The 23,511-nt window shown below is 49.0% G+C and overlaps 1 protein-coding gene across 4 annotated transcripts in view; it reads right to left on the bottom strand.

Moving 5' to 3' along the window:
- KCNN2 (potassium calcium-activated channel subfamily N member 2) overlaps window positions 1-23,511 on the bottom strand; it is a 319,374-nt gene that overhangs the window by 286,435 nt on the left and 9,428 nt on the right. For all 4 annotated transcript variants that reach the window (XM_089334806.1, XM_089334803.1, XM_051834539.3 and 1 more), the window contains one exon: window positions 6,834-6,902. The gene's annotated coding sequence lies outside the window, so the exon portion shown is untranslated. The remainder of the gene's footprint in view (window positions 1-6,833; window positions 6,903-23,511) is intronic.

Below are 23,511 nucleotides of genomic sequence, written 5' to 3'. Positions count from 1 at the left end.
ACCGGGTTCTAGTCATGGTTGGGGCGCCAGATTCTGTCCCGGTTGCCCCTCTTCCAGGCCAGCTCTCTGCGTGGCCAGGGAGTGCAGTGGAGGATGGCCCAGGTGCTTGGGCCCTGCACCCCATGGGAGACCAGGAGAAGCACCTGGCTCCTGCCATCGGATCAGCGCAGTGCGCCAGCCGCAGCGTGCCGGCCGTGGCGGCCATTAAAGGGTGAACCAACGGCAAAGGAAGACCTTTCTCTCTGTCTCTCTCTCTCTCACTGTCCACTCTGCCTGTCAAAAAAAAAAAAAAAAAAAAAAAGTTCAGCCTCAAGGCCACATCTGGAATCATTAGCAGCCTGCGCAGGAAGCAGAGGGCACTGTGGGAATGCTTCCCAAAGCAGCTGTGTGAGTGGAGACAAAGCCACCGTCGCACGATGAGTGAGCTCTCAGTGAACCTTTCTTTGTGAACTACCGGACACAGAGCCAAGGAGCACAAATAGCCATGGAGTTCCTCCAATGGCTGCCGTATACCCTCCTGCCTCGGGAAGTCAGCACCAGGATAAACCTGCACCACCGGCCTCACAGCCCTTCCCTTGTGCTCCTCCACCCCTGCCGCCACCCGCCCACCACCCGCCACCCTGGGAAGCCCAAAGTGCTGTCCATGGTCTCAACATATCCCCACAACTTATCACACTCTGTTCCACCTGGCTCATCGGGCTGGGTGTTCGGCACAGTGGCTAAGATGCTGCTCAGAACGCCCGCATCTCATATTGGAGGGCCCGAGTTTGAATCCTGGCTCCACGTCCCATTCCAGCTTCCTGCTCACGTGCACCTTGGAAAGCAGCAGGGATGACACAAACCCTTGGGTCCTGCCACACTTCTGGGAGACCCGGATTGGGTTCGGGGATCCTGCTTCAGCCCGGCACAGCCCTGGCTGCTCTAGGCCGTCGGAGAATGCACCATCCTTGGAAGATGGGTAGCTTTCTCTGTTACAAATAAACAAACAAATGTAAAAAACTCAAAAATGAATGGCATGTACATTCTCAGGTGTTTTCCTTTACTTTGTCTTCTCCGCGTTACATATGAAACTCAGACTGCTCCTTCACTTGGTGACTTGGATAACGAGGCTGCCAGCTGACTTCATTAATCTCCCCTACCTGAGTAGGAAGAATTACCACATAAAGGAGTCCAGGCAGCTGCCATACATTCTGCATAAGAAGAAGCGGCTTTGAGTGTAGCAAGAGGCCTACGCAGACCTGAGAAAGGACTTCAGGCTGACCAGCAAAGTGGCCCTCTAGGGAGACGGAACCTGAACTGCTTCAGAAGCGCCCATCTGCCCTGAGGCTGGAGCACTCTCACTGCAGCGAGAGCACGCCTGGGTGTCCACCCCAGCGAGAGCGCGCCTGGGTGTCCACCCCAGCGAGAGCGCGCCTGGGTGTCCACCCCAGCGAGAGCACGCCTGGGTGTCCACCCCAGCGAGAGTGCGCCTGGGTGTCCACCCCAGCGAGAGCTCACCTGGGTCTCCACATGAAGGCAAACCCCAAGGCAACTCACACTCCAGGTTTCTGAGTTTATTAACCTCTGCCCATCAAGTTCCCAGGGAAAATGCTCCCCCATAGCAGCAATTCTTTTCCCTGAACTAAGCGGATAGGAGACCCACCTCCACCCCAGACAGATTTAACACATTCTGAGGGAACACACCCACCCGTGCATGCACACGACTGATGCTACTCGTCCTTCCATTCTGTCTAGGAAACAACACACAGTTTACTAGATACCTCCTGGTTCTCCACCCACACACTTACTTGTATGTGCAACTCTTAATCAGGTTTGTAATATAAAAAAAGAAAAAGGGTCTTTACGTTTACAGTTCTTCGAGGTGAAGAGTGTGAATCAGTTGACACACTTACTAGACCAGTGCCAGAGAAAAGTTCAGGTTCCAAGTTACCACCAATAAGTGGTGAAAAATACTACACTGGACCAATGAGTAAGAACGCGTTCAGGAGGGTCAGAAGCCGGGCATTGCAGTACAAGGTGTGGCAGCCTGCACCGGGATGGTGCCGCTGGCAGTAGAGAGATGGACAGATCTGAATGGAGTTCCAGGGGGTAAAACCACTGGCCTTGGGGGATGGCACTTGCACAGCTGAGTGGATGGTGGTCCCGGCCCCTGAGACAGATGGCACTGGAGGAGGCCCATGTATTCTGCGGGAAGAGACTTTTGCAGCAGATTCTGAGGTTAGATTCAGGTCTGTGGATTCTGAGGGGTGTTTCAGATGTCTGGGGTTGGGGGAAAGGTCAGGAGGGCAGCTATGGGTGGGTCTAGAACCAGAACAAAGGTCTGGGTTACAGGCGATTCTGACAAGAGTTCGGACATGGATGATGATCCCTAGGGAAAGGTAGAATGAGAGACACAGGGAAATAACAAAGAGAAATAAAGGACCGGATTGCCAGTGTACACTTCAGAACAGGCCGGGTCACAGGAGCCCGGATTGCCAGTGTACACTTTGGAACAGGCTGGTCACAGGAACCCGGATTGCCAATGTACACTTCAGAACAGGCCGGGTCACAGGAACCCAGATTGCCAGTGTACACTTCAGAACAGGCTGGGTCACAGGAGCCCGACTGCCAGTGTACACTTCAGAACAGGCTCCTGGGTCACAGGAACCAGATTGCCAGTGTACACTTCAGAACAGGCTGGGTCACAGGAACCCGGATTGCCAGTGTACACTTCAGAACAGGCTCCTGGGTCACAGGAACCCGGATTGCCAGTGTACACTTCAGAACAGGCTGGGTCACAGGAACCCGGATTGCCAGTGTACACTTCAGAACAGGCTGGGTCACAGGAACCCGGATTGCCAGTGTACACTACAGAACAGGCTGGGTCACAGGAACCCGGATTGCCAGTGTACACTTCAGAACAGGCTCCTGGGTCACAGGGACTTTGGCCTGACGCCCACGAGACTAGCAGAAATTATTCCAGCACTAAGACAGTTCAGCCATAACAGGAACTGCTCAACAAATACGAGGATTTCAAATGTTTGTGGAGCTCAGCAGCAGAGGTGAGCAGACGATACAGGAGCGTAAGACAAGACGCTCAACAGCACTCACCAAAGCAAATTCAAACCTCACCGAGCTACAGCCGCATGCCTGTTAAAATGCTCCAACCCCAGTGCACTGACACTAGCAACTGCTGGGGACTATGTAGAACTTGGGCAGGACATGAACACGGAGGCTACAGCCCTGTGTCAGCGCACAAGCAGTGCCACACCATCAGCCAGGAACCTGTCGCCCACATCCTGGTCCCAACACCGTTCTGCAGCATGAGGAGCCAGGGCTCCCGGAGGAAACGGCGAAGTCTAGGAGTGGGGCAGGAAACCCAGAGGAGCACATCATAGTGCAGAAAGCACGACTGTCAGGACAAAGCAGACCCCCGCCACAATGAAGGGACCACAGCAAAGGCACACGGGGCACCTGAGGCGGCTCCTGGTGTCCACGGCTGCACTAATCCGAACACACAAATAGAGTAGCCTTGGATAATAACCCAAAGGAAAAACAGAGCAGGCCATATCAATATAAATGATTGGATAACATAAATAAAGGACAATCAACAAACCAGGGAATTCCCAGTGACTTATGTAAATACCCGGCCCTACTAAGTCGACCAGAAGTGTACGTCCCTTCAGTGTGGGCTGTACTGGCTCACCTTAACCCAGTGCATGTGACATGGAAGAGGGAAACAGTAACTTCACATGGAGCACCCGACAGACGTGTCCTCCAACCAGCTGAGTAAGTCAACCATAACCAAGAACAGCCATGGTGCCGCTCTGTGCCCTGACAGGGAGTGACCACAGGGCACCTGACCTCTGTGGTCTAAAGGCCATAACCACAGTCTAATCATGGAGCTTGTTTTCAGCAGACCAGGGCATTCTAGAAAATACCTGACCAATACTCCTCCAAGTTGCTTCAGGCATCAAAACAAGCAAAGATCTGAGTGACACTCAGAACCAAGAGAAGCCTAAGGAGACAGGACAGCTAAATGTCGCATGATGTCCTGGATGGAGTCCGGGACGGAGAGAGGACAATGAGTAAAAGCCTAGGGAAGTGAGTAGAATGTAGACTGTGATTAATAAGAATGCATCACCACCACTTCATTAGTTGTGACAAATGAATCGTCCCAACGTCGCATTAACAACTGGGACAGCTGAGCATGAGCTGGATGGGAACTCCCTACTATCTTTGTATAAATCTAAATCTGTTTCCTAATTTTAAAAAAAGGCAAACCAGAAATTGAAAAAAAATACATTACATATTTATAATGCGTATGGAAGTGTGTACACATACCATAAACAAGTGTACAGACACAGAAACAGACGTGACAATAAGTTATCTATGCGAATCAGCCATGGGAATCTGAGACTTCCAGGACATCGCGGTTTTACTTCTAGTGAGGCTACCAACTGTATAGCGGTGCTTGTGGTATGCGTTCCACGGAGAATCAGAACAATCAGCCCGGCTCTGCCGAGGGAGGACCACAGCCATTACTCAATTCCACTCTTTCTTTCCCTAATAGGATTGCTGTTGTACGTGTATCAATATCAACGTGTGCCTAAGAACTACGGAGCTCGGAGAATAACAGAACGGCTTAGAGCAGCAGAAAAAAACAGCAACTCCAAAACAAAACAACAATGTGGATTCTGATCAAACCATGGGCCTCAGACCACCGCCCCAGAACTGCCAGTGATGTGCGTGTTAAAAATTCAAACTGGGCTCCTCCTAGTCCACTGACCCGGAATCCCAGGAGGGCAGCCCAAGGAGCCTGAACCGCAGTGTGCCAGGCGGCTCTTCCGATTCTCACGATAACCTGAGCATCACGGGTTTGGGTCTCACGAAAACCTTGCCAACGTGCACCTGGGAAGCTAGAAGAACAACCCTTCAGCAAGGTGCAGCCAACCCACCCCCTGGCTTCACGCAGAGCTCAGCACTGAGCTTCAGGCTGGCTTCTAGACCACCAGCACCAACACCATGGGAACTCAGAGGGCCTCGCCCGGGACCGACTACACCATGACCCCGGGGATGGTGGCAGGGAGGGACAGAAGCGTGTGCTTAACGGGCTCTGCGGGTGACTTCCACGCCTGACGAAGCTTGAAAGCCACTGCCCTGGTCATCCTCCACCCCCGCCTACTACTGAGCTACACTGCCTTACGTTCCTGATCACTCCCTGCAGACAGCATCGGGGTGCAGGGAGGAGCGCGGGTGAGGACAGCAAGTGAGGCCAGAAAGGACCAAAGGCTCACGGTCCTAGCTGGACATTCGGACATTCTGACCCCAGCACTGTGGGGACCAATGGGGAGCTGTGCTTCAACCTTGAGTTGCCTGCTTGTACCTTAGTACAAAGGAAGTGCACTTGGGGTCTCAACACTCCAGTCTTCTCCAAGAGATATCACCCCCGAGACTCAAGTCTACCGCAGATCTTCAGACGCTGAGCCAACAGCCCCTCTGCACCCCGCCCGTGTGTCAGGAGGGACGGATAGACAAGGAAATGATTTCATTAGGCCCCAAATCCCTGCAACTGATTCCTTGCCAGTGGGGAGGAGAACCCCTTGAACCACACATGTGATGTCCTCTGCGTCCTTGGCCCACAAGGAACACGGGACAGAAAAGGAAACACTGACCAGTGTGGGACCACCTGCCAGCCACAGCCCCAGTCTGACCTTTTCCCCTTCGGACCTTGAGGAGAAATCAGCATAATTTTTTAAAGATTACATCTTAAAATGATACATCTCAAAATGATTACACACAGAAAACCATTTAAAAAAAAACTATGGCCCATAATCATTAATAATTATCACCCAGTTATTCAGAGAATGCCTGTTCATGCTTCCAATTATAAAGCAGCAACAAATGCTCACAGTAAGGGTATTAAAGCATAAGGGATAAAAGTAAAGTATAGAGAAGTGTGGAATTAAAACACCTCCCAGTCTCCTCTCATTTCTATATAAAGTTATCCGGTGTGACAGGCTCCAATATATTGTTTCAGAAAAAAATGTATATCCTTTAAAAAATCTACTTATTTTATTTATTTATTTTCATTTTAGTTGAAAAGCAGAGAGACAGAGAGAGATCTCTCAGCTGCTGCTTCACTCCCCCAGTATCCACAACATCCAGGCTGGACCAGGCCAAACACAGGAGCCAGGACTCACAGGGTCTCCGACGTGGGGGGCAGGGACAGAAGGACTGGAGCCTCCCGGGGTGCACATCAGAAAAAGACTGATGCCAAAGCATCTCCAGCACCATGCTGAACAATGAATTATTGGACATAATCTTCTTATTCATGGAAACAAGCCAACAATGGCCACTATTTAAAAAGCCTTTCTTTAATTAGGACAAGGATCAAGCAACGTAATATTGATGAGAAGAACTATTATTTACATAGTACTTACTAGTTTGTCTGAAAACCCAATAGAATTTTTTTAAAAATCAACTGAAAAGAATTAGGAAAGAACAAATGCTACAAAACAGAGGTTGGACACATGTTTGCTGCAAACTTTTCAAAACATTGGAGAGTTTCCATAGTAAATGTGTGGGGAAAAGATTAGAACTAATAATATGACAATCTTCAACAACATGGAGAGTTCAAAAGAAAAATGTAACATGAGTACCTGCTCTAAAATCTCTGCAAAAGTACGAATTGCATAAATGATACTGTGATAGAAGTAATATCAAATATCTCAGAATAGCCATGGCAAGAAATGATGGTAGACGGAAAACTACCAATCCTGCTAGTAACCCACCCAGCGGAAGGAACTCGGGCTCTGCTGCCGAGCACGACGGCCTGGGGACCGGGGACTTACCTCGGTCCGGCATCAGACACTCAGGAACTCCCCTCAGCACCGACTTCCATTCTGGAAAACATGAAGAACCTAATAAAATAAGAAAACAATAACGACGACCCATTAGCAATGAAGCACCTGCTATTATGACAGCAAAGGTAACGTGGAATCTAACTTGATTCCACAAATGAAGTATTAAGCACTGTTTTATATATATGTATTTATATATCTATCTTACATATATATATCTTAAGACAATTTAAACCTTGGCCGGCGCCACGGCTCACTAGGCTAATCCTCTGCCTGCGGCGCCGGCACTCGGGATTCTAGTCCTGGTTGGGGCGCTGGATTCTGTCCCAGTTGCTCCTCTTCCAGTCCAGCTCTCTGCTGTGGCCTGGGAAGGCAGTGGAGGATGGCCCAAGTCCTTGGGACCTCCCGCATGGAGACCAGGAGGAAGCACCTGGCTGCCGGCTTGGGATCAGCGCAGCGCGCCAGCCGTAGCAGCCATTTGGGGGGTGAAGGGTGAACCAATGGAAGGAAGACCTTTCTCTCTGTCTCTCTCTCACTAACTCTGTCAAAAAAAAAAATATATATATATATATATATATATTTAAGCCTCTCAAGATTGACTCATGTCATTTTATCAATTTATCAATTCAGTTTGGTTTGACCTTGCATTGACCTCTAATGAGACGAATACCAGAAGCAAATGGAACCCGCAGACCCAACGTTGTCCAAGGAGCTGGTGTGCTTTCACTCTGAGCTTTGCTACCTGCTTCGTTTCAGAATCAAACACCTTCCTATAGCAATTACTTATTTTAAATTATTTATATTGAGGAGGACCCTGGAAACCCAACCAGCAAAATGCCCCTGGAGAAGAACTGTGTGCAAGGCAGCAGACGGGTTTTGTGGGGTCCGTGAGGACACGTCTGCACTATGTTATGGATGGAACCTCCCCAGGGAATTTAAACAGACTTGTGAGGAACCAGCCTGTTGCACAGGGCATGTTCACGATGAATCAGGAGAGACGGGCTAGGGGACACTGGGCACACAAGCTAGCCTCCTGGGGCCCCAGCTTTCCACAGCAGGTCTCTGTGCCTGCACCAGGACTACGTCTACTCCCCGAGTACCACTCTTTGCCTTCAGCTTCACCAGCTCATCATGAACTCTGCCTGAACATTCTTTAAAAAAAAAAAAAAAAAAGATTTATTTATTTATGTGAAAGGCAGGGTGACAGAGAGGCAGAGGCAGAGAGGAAGAGAGAGAGGTCCTTCATCTGCTGGTTCACTCCCCAAATGGCCACAAAAGCCTGAGCTGGGCTGACCCGAAGCCAGAAGCCAAGAGCTTCTTCTGAGTCTCCCGTGTGGGTGCAGGGGCCCAAAGACTTGGGCCATCTTCTACTGCTTTCCCAGGCCATAGCAGAGAGCTGGATCGGAATTGGAATAGCTGGAACTTGAACTGGTGCCCATATGGGATGCCAGCACCGCAGGCCGTGGTTTTACCCTCTATGCCACGGCGCCGGCCCCTAGACATTCTTCCGCTGTCTCTCTTCCCCTCCCTTCCTGGCAGCACCCCACCTTTTGTGTTTATGCTTCGACAGCTACAGCTAATTTTCTCGGGAAATCTTGCCCAGTGCTAGCATGGCAGCCACTGGGTCCACTGTAGCCCTGTGCTGGATGAGACGGCCCGACACGCGACAGTCAGACGAATACTTGTGCTTGTGAGATGAGGGACTGCGAAGCTAAATACCCCAAAGCCCCTCCCTAAATTCAGAATTCTATAACTACTCATAAAATGTTTAAAATAGATCACAGTTGGGTATAAATAATAACCTACATCCAGAAAGTTTATACACAGACCAACAAAATACAGTTCATAATTTATAGACATACCCTACTTTAATATCCAGCCATATGAAATACAAGTTATATAATAGTGAAAGATATTCACTTAAGAACTTAATATAGGTAAAAACGAGGGATCTTCAAAAAGACCATAGAAAATGCATATTACACACACACACACAAAAACTATGCATGGGTTCCAGTTTTTTTGCACCAAAATAAACTTCCTTTTAATTTCATGATCTTTTTGAAGTGCCTTCATACCTGAGGTCTGCAATGCACACCCAAATAAATAATAAACAAATATTCTGAAAACAGATCGGGAAGGCTGATGGGTTTATAGCCACAGCATTTCCTGTCACTGTGGATCACATTCCTCCTTATCACACATACTGTGATTCACGCTGTCACTCTTCTCCCACGCTCAAATGCTCTAACTTCGGCCAGTGTGGGTTTCCTGCTGTCGATTTTGACAGCTCCATGTAAGTTTTTGAGCACTTCTTACTTTCTGGCTAATAATAACCTCAGGTTAGCATCCGCACCCCTAGACTCAGGATCCGTAATTTCTACGAGGAGCCTTAGTGCCTCCACTTAGAAACTGGGGCTGGGCCATGGGTACCCACTGCCATGGGGGACAGGAAGGAAGAAGCTGCCCATGTCACCCTGTCCCAACTCCCAGCATCCCAGCACACATGGGGGAGGAGGGGGAATTCAGTCCAGCCCTAGATCCACCATGGTGAAACCGTGTGCCAGGCACAGCCCCACCGCCCTGCTGCCAAACCAGTACCCATGGATGAAGCCCCTGAAACAGCCTCAGCCAAGCAGCCAGCACACTGCTTCCACTCTTATTTCCCCAGCGTGGTGCACAGGAAGACGCCGCCCACTGGGGAGGAGGACAGGAACACCAGCACAGGAAAGAAACGTGGCAGTCCCATGCATGCACTTGACCCCGGGGCGTTTGTGGCTGGGAAACCCGGGGACCATCACGGGCCCTGAGCCCGGTCTGGGGAGCTGCGGGGTTTCCGCTCTGTTGAGCTGCTCTGCACAGAGCCCAGCCAAGCTGTGCAATCCTCTACCCTGGCTCTGGGTGCCGACGGCCCCCTTGAGGCCCTGCCCATCCAGACTCCTGTGAAGGGTCTGTTCCCAGAAGCTCCAGAGGGCACAGCTCCACTCCCGCTTCCACCGCCCTGGAAGCAGATGGCTGCCCCTGCCTACACACCCTCAGCCCCAGGAAGCAACCAGACCGTCAGCCCTGAGGAGCTCGGCCCACAGAGGCCCAGGGAAGCAGCTCAGTGGTCCCACTTACCCACCCACAATCCCCCCAGAAAGTAGCCAGCCACTGCACAGTCCTCACACACCAACAGGCACCTCACCCAGCTCCCAACACACTCCACTGCATCCACTTGGGTCCACAAGGCAGCTCCACATTACCTACAGACACCACTGAGGGTCACACACCCACAGCAGTGAGTGTGGCCCACCTAAGGGTAGGGCATCCCACCGGGCAGTGCAACCCACAACCCCCAAGTCTCTGAAATGCCTGAGCATGAAAAGAGGTAACGTGTGTCAAGCCTTTAGCACAAAGCCTGGCAAATCTGCCTCTCGGCCTACGGTGAGGTTTTCATGGGATAATGCTGAGTGCCAAAACCTCGCTCATGGTCAGCAAATGGCGGCTATTCTTTCTCAGCAGGTTATTTGGGCAAGTTCTGCTTCCTGTCTCCCTGGGATCCACAATGCCCGAGTCTGGGCCCACCCGGCGACAGCAGGGAGCAGTCAGCGTGGCCAGAGGGAAGAAGCTGCCGCCTCCGTGCCATGAAGCTGGGCACAAGGCTGAGGTCACAGCAGAGAACCCGCTGAGAGCCTCAGAGGGAGCAGTTGATGGAGTGCAGAAACGCAGGCATTATAAAAAGCGGCTGGAGCCGTACTCCATGATCAGCACGTGACCTCCAGAAACGGCCAGTCAGGCCGCAAGCCACTGAAGGAAGAGGGTACGCCAGGGGCGCTCTGAACTCTACTTCAAGGAGCAAGACAGCGTAGTGAGCAATAGATCTGGGGAAGATTCCCATCTCAGCACTGTCCAGACTTCACAGACAGCGCCTTCGAAACTCACATGTGGAGCTGCTGTTTCCCAACAAACCTGGCCCAGCTCCAGGTGTTGCAGGCTTTTGGGGAGCAAACTAGTGATGGGATCCCTCTCTCTTCGTCTCTCCAGTGAAATAAAAATTGAAAATCCCAAAATATAATTAATTAAAACAGCAATTTAAAAAGCTGATTTTGTACTGAAAAGGCAAACCTGCTATGAAAAACACCTGCGGACCCTCGGGGAGCCTGAGGTGCAGGCTCCTGCAGACACCAGCTGCCAGTGCTTTCAATCCTGAAAGCAAAGTGGACACGACTGAAGGACAAACAGATACATCAGGAGCTGCTGCTAGAGGTCTCCACAGTTCTCCTTCAGTTACTGACGGAGTAAAACACAAAAACGAGTAAAGATGAAGACTTTTTAAAACTATACAAATAAAGAATTTCATAGAAAGAAATTTCAGGAACCTATGATCCAAACAATAGCGTTGATCATTTGTAAACAATAACAGCAAGGTAATTCTCCACTGCACTTGGAACCTGTGCCAGGTCAGAAAACATGTCTCAACAAATTTAAAAAGATTGAAATTTTATAGTGTGTTCCCTCACATGACAGAATTTTACTGGAAATTAATTTCTCAAATCCTGAATTATAGTAAGATTGCAGAATACAAGGTTAAGATACAAAAATCAGTTGCTTTCCTATATGTCAACAATGAGTCCCTGGAACCTAACATTTATAAAAAAACACAATACCATTTATGATAGTGCCCAAAAATAAAACAACTGTATGTCTAAGAAAATATGTATGTGGTCCCTATGGAGAAACCTAGAGAACTCTGGAGAAAGCAATGAAGTATCTAAATTACTGGCTCAAGTGTGAGTTCTTCCCGACCTCTCCCACAGACTCAGTGTAACCCACAGCACAACGTCAGCAAGCTATTGGAGGAAATCAAGAACAGATGCTGAAGTTTCCACAGAAAGGCCAAGGACCCAGAACAGCCAACAGAGCACTGCGGAAGGAGAAGGCCGGAGGAATCGCATACCTGACCTCAGGACTGCTGCAAAGCCATGGTCATCAGACAGCACCACACGACCAATGAGCAGTCACAGACGTCAGTGTGTGGAGCACAAGGACGGGACACGGATGCACACAAGCAGACAGCAGCAAAGCCAAGTCCACGGACAGAGACAGCCTTCTCAACAAATGGTCAAGGATAGCTGGACACTCACGTGCCCACAAATACAAATCTAGACGACTTCATATCTCTCGTAAAAATTAATCCAGAATGGGTCAGAGCCCTAAATTAATCCAGAATGGGTCAGAGCCCTAAATTAATCCAGAATGGGTCAGAGCCCTGAATGTCAAACGAGAAGAAAATAGAAAATTCAGGTGACCTTGGATTTGGTGATGACTTTAGATAAACATCAAAAACATAATCATAATAGGAAAACTGGTAAGTAGTGCTTTATTAAAATGAAAATGTCTGCTCTGTGAATGACACTGCAGAGAGAACTAAAAAGTCCCTGTAGAAAAAAATATTTACAAATCACATACTTGATATAAAGGATCTGAATATGAAGAGAACACTTAAATTTAAAAATGGGCAACAGATCTGGACAAACAGAAAGTCAACATCACTTCATTAGGGAATTCCATGTTAAAACAACAATGAGATACCACTGCATACCTATTAGAAGACTTCGTCATCACCAAATGCTGGTGAGGATGTGGGGCTACAGGAACTCCCATTAATCACTGGTGCCCTCCTCTGTGGAGGACAATTTGGCAGGTTTTCGGCAAAGCTGAACACAGTCTTACTATTACCATCCAGAAAATTTTCTCCTACATATTCACCCAATATATGAAAACATAGGTTCACGTGAAAACCTTCACACAGACGTCACAGAAGTTGTGTTCATGTTGGCCCCAAGGACGCAGCCGCCAGGAAGTTCTTCAACAGGAGAATGGCTAAGCAGCAGGCCGTGGGGCGGCTGTGAGAGAAGTCCCACTTAGCAATGAGCAGAAACGCGCCATCGAGCCACGAAGACATGCAGGAATTTTAAATACAGATCGCTACGTGAAAGAACCAAGTCTGCAAAGAATTAGGACATGGCCAGGCATTTTTCAAAGATGAAACACGAGTGACCAGCAGACGCATCAAAAGACGCCCAGGATCACCAGCTATCAGGGAGACGCGCGTGAAAACCACAGGGAGGTTTTACCTCACCCCAGTTAGAACGGCTATTATCCAAAATTCAAAAAATAATAAATGCTGGCGTGGATGTGGGCGAAAAGGTACCCTAATACACTTCTGGTGGGAATGTAAACTGGTACAGCCACTGTGGAAGAGCCATGTGGAAGTCACTGCAGAGATCCCTCAGAAATCTGCAAACAGGGCTACCACGTGACGAGCCATCCCACTCCTGGGAATTTACCCAGATGAAATGAAACCAGCAGAGGAAAGAGTTATCTGTACCCTCAGGTTTATGGAAGCTAAACCCACAATAGCTAAGAGACAGAATCAATCCAGATGTCCCTCAACTGATGACTGGGTAAAGAAACCGTGGTATGCATATGCTATGGAATACTATTCAGCCATAAAAATTAATGAAATTCTTTCACAACAAAATGAATGCAATTGGAGACCCTATACTTACTGAAATAAGCCAGGCCCCCAGACAAATACTGGGTCTTCTCTTATTTGTGGTAACTAACAGAGAGTACCAAAAAATGCAATGTATATGAGCAAAGCTGACATTCTGAGGTTTGATTATTGTTTACAGTCCTTGCCTGAACCCTTGAGGGACAATGGTTTCTCTGCTTACTACTTGTTGAATTCTTTATTTAGTGGAGGGCTGAGCTTGTTATTAGAAAATAAATTGAAAACATTCATTGCAAAAATTAAAAGAAAAATAACAAAGGAAGGAGGATGGAGGGCCGGGGCATGGGAAAGAGGGAGGGTGGGAAGTACCATCGCGCTCTTAAAGCCGTATCTATGAAATACATGAAATCTGCTCCCCTTTTATAAATAAAAAACTATGAAAAAGAAAATGCTACACTTTCTATGATTTGAATATTCAAAAAAGGCAAAACAACAGAGATGGTAGAACGCTAAGTGGTCATACAGAGTTTGGGCTGGGGCGTGTGTAGTAAACAGGTACAGTACAGGAGAACGGTACAGCATTGAAACTACACTGTGTAGCACGGTGATGGTAGATAATCCCTAATTTAAACTTCATACTTCAGTTAACAGCAGCATTCCCCTATTGGCTCATCTGTTGTTTCAAATGCACCACCCCCACCAGGTCACTAACAGGCAGAGTGTAGGTATATGGCAACTCTGTGTGCTCTGCTCAGCTTTCCATAAACTTAAAACTGGTCTAACACTAAATTTTTTACAAACTCACTTTCAAAAATCAGGTCAAGAAAATGACAAGGAAAAAATCTGAAATGAATTAAAATAAAAACAATTTTAAAACTCCAGAGAGTCAATTAAAAGTGATTAAATTACAAGTTTACAGCTTCCAGTCCTTAAGAAAGAAACAGATGTCTAAAACTAAAATTGTAGATTCTATCTTAAAAAGCTATAAAGGCAACTTAAATAAGTAACTAAAACGGGGATCTAATAAAGATACAAAAAAATCAGTGAAATAAAAAACAAGCAACGCAGACAAAATCAATGAAGCTGAAAGTTGTCTCCTCAAAAGCTAAACTTCGGGATGAGCTGATCGAGAATAAAAAAGCAGACATCATAGCAGATCCTTCAGCATCAAATGGACAACAGGAGACAATACAAGTGATCGCTTGCCAGTTGTTTAGTGAGGCACAACACACATAACAAAGCGTGCCTCCTTAACCACACTTCAGTGTCCCGGTCATCAGGTCTGGGAAGGCACGTGCTGTAGTGTCTTACCCCACTTGGGATTCCTGCCCCCCTATCAAAGTGCCTGATCTGAGCGTCAGCTGCTCCCCTTCCAGTCCAGGTCCCTGCCTACGTGCACCTCGAAGCAAAGTCTCAAGTACTGGCATCCCTCTCACCACACGACAGACCAGGATGGAGTTGTGGGCTCCTGGCTTTTACCTGGCCCAGGCCTGGGTGTTGTGGGCATTTGCAGAGTGAACCAGTGGATGGAAGATCTCTCTCTGGCCTTGAAATGACATGAAAAATAAATAGGCATAAAGTTTCACACCCACCACCACTGTCTCTATAACTCTTTAGCCTGCAAAACTGGAAACTTGACATCCATTAAACAATGATTTCACATTTTCACCTTCACCCAAGCCCTGCTAACCACCGATGTCCTCACTGTGATTGTGACAAATTCCATGTAAATACAATCAGAGGATCTTTTTCTGATTGGCTCATTTCCCTTAGCCTGACATCTTCAAGTTCCACCCATTTGTTCCATCTATCAGAATTCCACTGCCTTTTAAGGCTGGATAATGGCCCATTGCATGTATATGCCATATTTTGCTTATCCACTCATCATTGGTGGATATTCAGGTACTTTCTTTGGGTATTATAAATGAAGGTTTTATAAACATGGTTGTACTATCCGTTTTTCAATTCCACTTTCCATTCTTTGGCATATGTATCCAGAGACAGAATTATTGGATCAAACAATAATTCTATTTTTGATTTGCTGGAAAACTGCCATAGTGTTTTCCATAGCAGCTGTACCATTTACATTCCCACTAGACTGTACAACAGTTCCAACCCCTCCACACCCTTGCCAATTCTAGTTTTCTATTTTGTTTGATTTACATTAGCCATCCTAATCATTGCTTTGATCTCCATTTCACAACTCACAGTGATTTTCAGTATCACTGGCCATTTGAACATGCTCTCTGGTGAAATGCCCAGTCAAGTCCATTGCCCATTTCCAAGTCAGGGTGCTTGTTTTCTTTTTTTTTTTTTTTTTTTTTTTTTTTTTGACAGGCAGAGTGGACAGTGAGAGAGAGAGACAGAGAGAGAAAGGTCTTCCTTTGCCGTTGGTTCACCCTCCAATGGCCGCCGCTGCAGCCGGCGCACCGCGCTGATCCTGGCAGGAGCCAGGAGCCAGGTGCTTTTCCTGGTCTCCCATGGGGTGCAGGGCCCAAGCACCTGGGCCATCCTCCACTGCACTCCCTGGCCATAGCAGAGAGCTGGCCTGGAAGAGGGGCAACCGGGACAGAATCCGGCGCCCCAACCGGGACTAGAACCCGGTGTGCCGGCGCCGCAAGGTGGAGGATTAGCCTATTGAGCCACGGCGCCGGCTCGGTGCTTGTTTTCTTATTGCTGAGTTTCAGCAGTACTCTCCTAAAAGTTATCAATCTCTTATCAGATACATGATTTGCAAATATCTTCCCTCCTGAGAGTTGTCTTGTTACTCTGTTCATACTATATTTTGATGTACAAACTTTCAAATTTTTCAGGAAATTCAATTTCCCTTTTTGTTGCCTGTGCCTTTGGTATCATACCCAGGCAATCTGCTAAATTCATTGTTGTCGAGTTTTGTCCCATTTTCCTCTAAGGGTTTAATTATGTTGGGTCTCATATTTAGTTGACTGATCCATTTTGGGTTAATTTAAGTAGAGATCCAATTCCATTTTTTTTCATATGGATACCCAATTTTCCTAGCAACCAATGAAAAGACTGTCTTCCCCCTCCCCACCACCAACTGAGTGGCTTGGTGGCCTTGTCAAAAATCACTTAACCAACTCTGAGAGTGTTTATTTCTGGGCTCTCTATTCCACTATTCTGAGTCTGTCTTTTGGCCAGCATCCTATTCTTAGGATTACTATACCTTTGTAATAAATCTTAAAATCAAGATATGAGTCTTTCAGTTTTATATTTTTTAAGATTGTTTTGGTTTAAAGGGGGGGTCTCGAAATTCTATATGAACTTTAGTTTATATGAACTTTAGTTTGAGCTTTTCTATTTTTGTGCCCCCCCCCCCAAATGGGATTTTGGCAGGGATTGTACTGAATGTGTAGACTGCTTTGGGTAGAACTGGCATCTTCACAGTACTAGGTCTTCCAGTCCACGTTCGTGGGACGTGTTTCCATTTATTTACATCTTCAATGCTCTCAGCCATTATTTGTAACTTACATTATATGGTGCTTCCTTCTGGATGCTACTGGAAATGGAGTTGTCTTCTGTAACTTCCTTTCAGACAGTTCACTGGCAGAATACAGGAATGCAACTGGTTCTGTGTGCTGACTTCGTATCCTGCTACTCTACTGAATTTCTTAGTTTGAACAGCTTTTACGTGTGTGGACTCTTGATGGTTTCCTATGTGTACAGTATCACTGTAAACAGAGGTAATCTTCGTTCTTCCCTACCAACATGCATGCTTTTAATTGCCTGACCGCTCTGGCTAGAGCGCCCAATTCCATGTGGAACGGAAGTGGCCAGAGTGGTTTCTTACTTCGCTCCTAAGCACAGGAAAATCCTCAGTCTTGCCACCGAGTGCGATGTTCACAATAGGTTTCTCACTATCGCCACTCACTACGTTGAGTTTTCTACCCTCCCTGTGCAGTGAGTGCTTTATTATCAAAGATTTTGAATGGTCACATGTTGTACTTTATCAACTGAGGAGATATTAGAAACAATTTTGCAGCAATAGATTTGTGAAAATAAAAGGGGCTCCAAAAAGTTCGCTGAAAAATGAGACTTGAAAATACATTTATATTCTATAAACTTTTTGGAGCCATCTTCTAGTCAAAATGAGAAAATTCCTTTAAATACTCAAAACTTAACGAAAAACACAGATATCCTGGACAGCCACGTGTCTATAGAACAAACCAAACACATAAATAAAACACCAGTATCCCCAGGTCAGGAAGGCTTCAGTGCTAAGTCCTATCAAATATATATAGAGGATCTTAAACAAAGTCTCTCAAAAAATAGATGAAGAGGAAAAACTTCTCCAGGCAGTTCCCATGGTAGTAAATACAAGACAGGAACATGCAGCAAGTTCTACTGCCAGCTCAAGGCCGGCCGGCCACGGGCAGGCTGCTCGCTCCATCCAGCTCCCACACGTCTCACCCTGGCGCCTCAGTAGAATCTTCTTGCTTGGATGTTGGCATGTGGAGAGCCAGGACCGCTGTCTGGGTCACATCCTGCCAGGACGGAAGCAGAGACGCCCCAGTGGCTGACCCTCCCCCGTCCCACTCCCCAGCCCTGGCAGGGGAAGTGCCTCCACTGGAGGGCCACCCTGCAGCCTCCGAGATGCCTGATGGGTCAGCCCTGAGTTAGGCACACACGGGACATCCATCCTCCTGGAATTCTGTGTCCTACGGCGTCACAGGCTAGCCTGAAAAGAAGGACAACTCTTTCCAACGGCCCTGGACACGTGCTATCATTCCTTCTATCTTAGCGTGGAGGAAGTAGAGACAGACGGGGTAAACTGCGGAAGTTCACGGAGGCAGCTGGAAAACCGACATGTGAGCTGAGGTTCGTCTTACCCAAAGCTCAAGCTGTTTTCACTCTGCTGCCCTGCTTCATTAAGAAACAGCTCAACTTGGCCGGCGCCGCGGCTCACTAGGCTAATCCTCCGCCTTGCAGCGCCAGCACACCAGGTTCTAGTCCCAGTCGGGGCGCCGGATTCTGTCCCAGTTGCCCCTCTTCCAGGCCAGCTCTCTGCTGTGGCCCAGGAGTGCAGTGGAGGATGGCCCAAGTGCTTGGGCCCTGCACCCCATGGGAGACCAGGAGAAGCACCTGGCTCCTGCCATTGGATCAGCGTGGTGCGCCGGCCGCAGCGGCCATTGGAGGGTGAACCAACGGCAAAGGAAGACCTTTCTCTCTCTCTCTCTCTCTCTCACTGTCCACTCTGCCTGTCAAAAAAATTTTAAAAAAAGAAAGAAACAGCTCAACTCGGATCCTGATGATATTTTATATTTCATCAGTAAAATAACTGATTCATATTTTATCCTAAGAGCTGCATTATAGTCACAGCTTGCCTATGTAAGTTTTTGAACGACTGATTTTAAAGTCTTTATCAGAATACATTTAAAATTCTAGATTTTCTGAATTTCAAAAAACCTCAAAACTCTTTGCCCATCACTTGATGAGTGGAAATAACTTCATTCTCAGTAGGGTGAGTTGCTGATGTCTCCCAGAGACATGTTGACCAACAGGGACTGTTTGGGGCTAGGTTTACTGAGCCTGGGCAACGCAGACAGGATGTACACACTTGGGCTATAAAAATCAAGTCTTGCCAGCGCCGCGGCTCACTAGGCTAATCCTCGCCTGCAGTGCCAGCACCCCGGGTTCTAGTCCCAGTCGGGGAGCCGGATTCTGTCCCAGTTGCCCCTCTTCCTGTCCAGCTCTCTGCTGTGGCCCGGGAGGGCAGTGGAGGATGGCCCAGGTCCTTGGGCCCTACACCTGCATGGAAGACCAGGAGAAGCACCTGGCTCCTGGCTTCGGATCAGCGTGGTGCACCGGTCGTGGCGGCCATTGCGGGGTGAACCAACGGAAAAGGAAGACCTTTCTCTCTGTCCCTCTCTCACTGTCCACTCTGCCTGTCAAAAAAAAAAAAATCAAGTCTTAACTCAGATCTGCACACTGCAAAGGAACTCCAGCTGACGGTGCGGCGTCAGGTCACAAGACTGACAGGCGTGTTAAAAAAAAAAAAAAAAAGACACATTCTTTCTGGTGAAGGAGCCATAATAACAACCCCCAGTAAATGCCCCCTCCCCGTGCACAAGGTGTCAGCAGGTGCTCCACAGGCAGAGGTAATGGGGTGTGATGGGTCAAGTCCCATACTTGATATGGAGCTGGCAAGACAGCCTCGCTTCCTGCCGCTGGCCGCTTCCTCTACACGCCTCTGCCTGAGCAGTAACGAAAGCAAAGCGGTCTCCAGGTCGTCCTCCAAGCCTCCGAATACTCTCCAGGCTCTTCTGGTGGGACCTCCATGCATCCCCGCTGCTCAGCCGGCACCAACAGCACAACCACCGTCTCCCCCAGGGAACCCCACCTGCAGCATCCTACGCCTCACTGTCCCCATCAGGGCTCTGGGCACACGGAGGCCGTCTGCGTGGTCCCCCCCTCTCTCCGTGATGACAGAAGACAGGCACTGAACACAGATCACATCCACGAGTCAATGTCTACAGACAAGAAAGCCAGCTCCGCCCTGTGTGTCTCCACGACGGGAGGAGGCAGCCCCCATTCTCGGCTTCCAATCAAGGCCACGGCTTTGTGGGTCACATGTGTTTTGTATGTGAATTTACCTTAAATCAGTGATTCTCAATTTGGGTTTCCTAATGGAAAGCAACACCCTCAAGAGACTTTTCCATTATTTTTAAATCCCCTTTAATCACGTTTTAATACCCATCAGAAGCTCGGAACTGGAAGGGCCTGGCTGCCCTGCTTCTCCACGCTGCATCTGCTCGTGGGGCAGAGCTGTACTTGGCCACTGCTTTCCTCAGCTGGCATCGTTCGGCCAGTAACAGATGAAAGAACACGCCCATGAAGAAAAGCTCAGGACTAGCTTTTCAGATGTACCTGAGACATGCATCTAACTTCACAACGTCTGACTGGTCAAGGGACCTGTGCCCTTCCCTGAGCCTCTGTCCCAGGACACTGCCCCCAGCTGGACCAGGAAACTTCTGCAGTTCTTCCAGCCTGCTTAGCCCCACCTCCAAGTGACCGCCTGCGCACCGGAGCGCCCCAGCAAGGGAAGAGCCCGCGCCTCTGCAGAACAGTCCCACGAGCCTCACTCAGGAGTTCCTGTCCCGACCGCTCTGCAGTTCCCCAGGCCTGCAAAGGAGAGGCAGTGCACAAAGCACACAGCGGGGCAGCTGCAGGGGGTGGCTCAGCCAAGGCTGCCCACTGCCTGAGGGAGCCTGCGGACCAGAGAGAAGGACCCCAGCCCGCATCACTGGGGCCACACCCTGCGTGCCCTTCTGCCCCTCCAGGAACGTGGGGCCCGATGGTATAGGATCCCAGGTAGCAGCTGTGGCGTAAGTGGAATAAGCCCTGGATGTGCCGTGAGGATCCGTGAGCCTGAACAGTGACACAGGCTCTCTGCAAGGACCTCTTCTGGAAGAGGGTTGGAACCAAGGACCTCTCGGCTCCTGCAGGTTTCAGCACACAACTGCTCTTTCCGTGTTAGTGTCCCCCCGCCCCCCCCACACACACACACCTCTGCCTGGGCCCTATGTGCAACGCAAGTCCCCAGTGCCGGCATCTCTGCTGATGCCAGGAAGTCTCCTGGCCACCCGCCCCTGAGCTGCCCTGTGATATCCACAGACCCCCAAGTCAACGTAGCAGAGGGATCAGCGACTAGGAGCTGCCCACACAGAGGTCTCCGATACATACCACATGCCCTGCACATGGGTCTCACATGACATACCACACTGCACACACAAGCTCTCACATGACACACCACACACTGCACACACAACTCTCACATGACACACCACACACTGCACATACAAAGCTCTCACATGACACACCACACACTGCACACACAAGCTCTCACATGACACACCACACACTGCACATACAAAGCTCTCACATGACACACCACACACTGCACATACAAAGCTCTCACGTGACACACCACACACTGCACATACAAAGCTCTCACATGACACACCACACACTGCACAAAGCTCTCACATGACACACCACACACTGCACACACAACTCTCACATGACACACCACACTGCACATACAAAGCTCTCACATGACATACCACACACTGCACATACAAAGCTCTCGCGTGACATACCACACACTGCACATACAAAGCTCTCGCGTGACACACCACACACTGCACATACAAAGGTCTCACGTGACATACCACACACTGCACATACAAAGCTCTCGCGTGACACACCACACACTGCACAAAGCTCTCACGTGACACACCACACACTGCACACACAACTCTCATGGACACACCACACACTGCACAAAGCTCTCACATGACACACCACACACTGCACATACAAAGCTCTCACGTGACACACACACTGCACACACAAAGCTCTCACATGACACACCACACACTGCACAAAGCTCTCACATGACACACCACACACTGCACACACAACTCTCACATGACACACCACACTGCACATACAAAGCTCTCACATGACATACCACACACTGCACATACAAAGCTCTCGCGTGACATACCACACACTGCACATACAAAGCTCTCGCGTGACACACCACACACTGCACATACAAAGGTCTCACGTGACATACCACACACTGCACATACAAAGCTCTCGCGTGACACACCACACACTGCACACACAACTCTCACATGACACACCACACACTGCACAAAGCTCTCACATGACACACCACACACTGCACATACAAAGCTCTCACGTGACACACACACTGCACACACAAAGCTCTCACATGACACACCACACACTGCACATACAAAGCTCTCACATGACACACCACACACTGCACACACAAAGCTCTCACATGACACACCACACACTGCACACACAAAGCTCTCACGTGACATACCACACACTGCACAAAGCTCTCACATGACACGTAACAAGCTCTGCACACACACAGGTCATGGGTCACACTTATCTTCTAACTCCAGCTTCCCCTGAACGTTTTCTCTTGTCCCCGCTTTTTCTGAGCCCTCCTCATGGATCAGATTTATCCGACTGACCTTGCTCGTGGTCTGTTTGAGGGGAGAAGACGCACTGCTCCGTCAGCACCGGCAGCTACGTTGCTCGTGTGCCCCACCGTGAAATAGTAAACTGAGTTTCTCTGCACTCGGCTGGTGTGAGCGTATCCCCTGAACTTGTGTCCATTCTCCGACAGGCATCCGAGCGGTCAAAGCCAGAGCCCCTGAGCCAGGAAGCAGTGATCCCCTTCCCACTGCAGTGTGGACCCACTCACCGCCTGCCAGCCTGTTCCACTGTTCTCATACAACGTCTTGAACCTCCCTTGGGGAACCACGCTCAGTTTCCTCTCAAATCTGAAAGCAGCCACCTGCGCCAGGCCTGTCCCTGCACACACAACCTTTGGATTTAGGTCAAAGCAGAAGTAACCCACGAGGTCAAGCTTAGATCTGTTGGGATGTACCACAGAGCCACAAGAGAAAAACATGTCTGAGAATAAAGCCGAAAGAACAACAGAGCCACCAGGAACAAGCACACTCAGAGACTGTATGGCCTGACTACCTGAACCCTGGACACAGCTAGTCCCACCTGTGGCCTCCGCGCTACGTGAGCCAGCTAGCTCCCTTCACGCCTGAGCCACTGGCAATCAGCTCTGACTGGCGAGAACGACTCCAGTCAAGCCAACCTTCTGCTCCTCCAGAGAGGACGCTTTCCAACCCAAGCGCAACACCCAGGCCCAGGGATCTGCTACTCGCTCAGGAGGAGGGAGCGGGAACATGCTGGACGCCAGCCATGTGCCTCCTCCAGCTGAGAGTGAGGTGAACCCAGCAACCACGGCTGGAAAACGCTGACACACAAGCACGCCAAGACCAGGCGCCGGCTGCCACTCGGGGAGGGAACAGGAAACACGAGAGGTCGTGGACATCTTTTAGTCGTGCCCTGCATGGTTCTTTGCAGGTTTACTAATGAGAACATGTGTACAAACATCCACAGTGTATAAAAGTGCCCCACACAGCCAGAAAAACTGACAAGCAGGTATCGTCAGGATCAGTCACTTCAGCTGTTAAATAAAAGGGGCGGTCGTCCAGTCCACAGGGAAAAAACAACACCGCAAAATCATTCAGACTTCACTCGTGACAAAATCCTGTCTGCTTGCCTTTTCCAAATCAGCTAAGCAAT

The sequence above is a fragment of the Oryctolagus cuniculus genome, chromosome 6 (assembly GCF_051225735.1).
Source record: "Oryctolagus cuniculus isolate XC-2025 breed Fujian yellow rabbit chromosome 6, ASM5122573v1, whole genome shotgun sequence".
In the NCBI taxonomy this organism is placed as follows: Eukaryota; Metazoa; Chordata; class Mammalia; order Lagomorpha; family Leporidae; genus Oryctolagus; species Oryctolagus cuniculus.
This window is presented reverse-complemented; position numbering and strand designations above follow the sequence as displayed.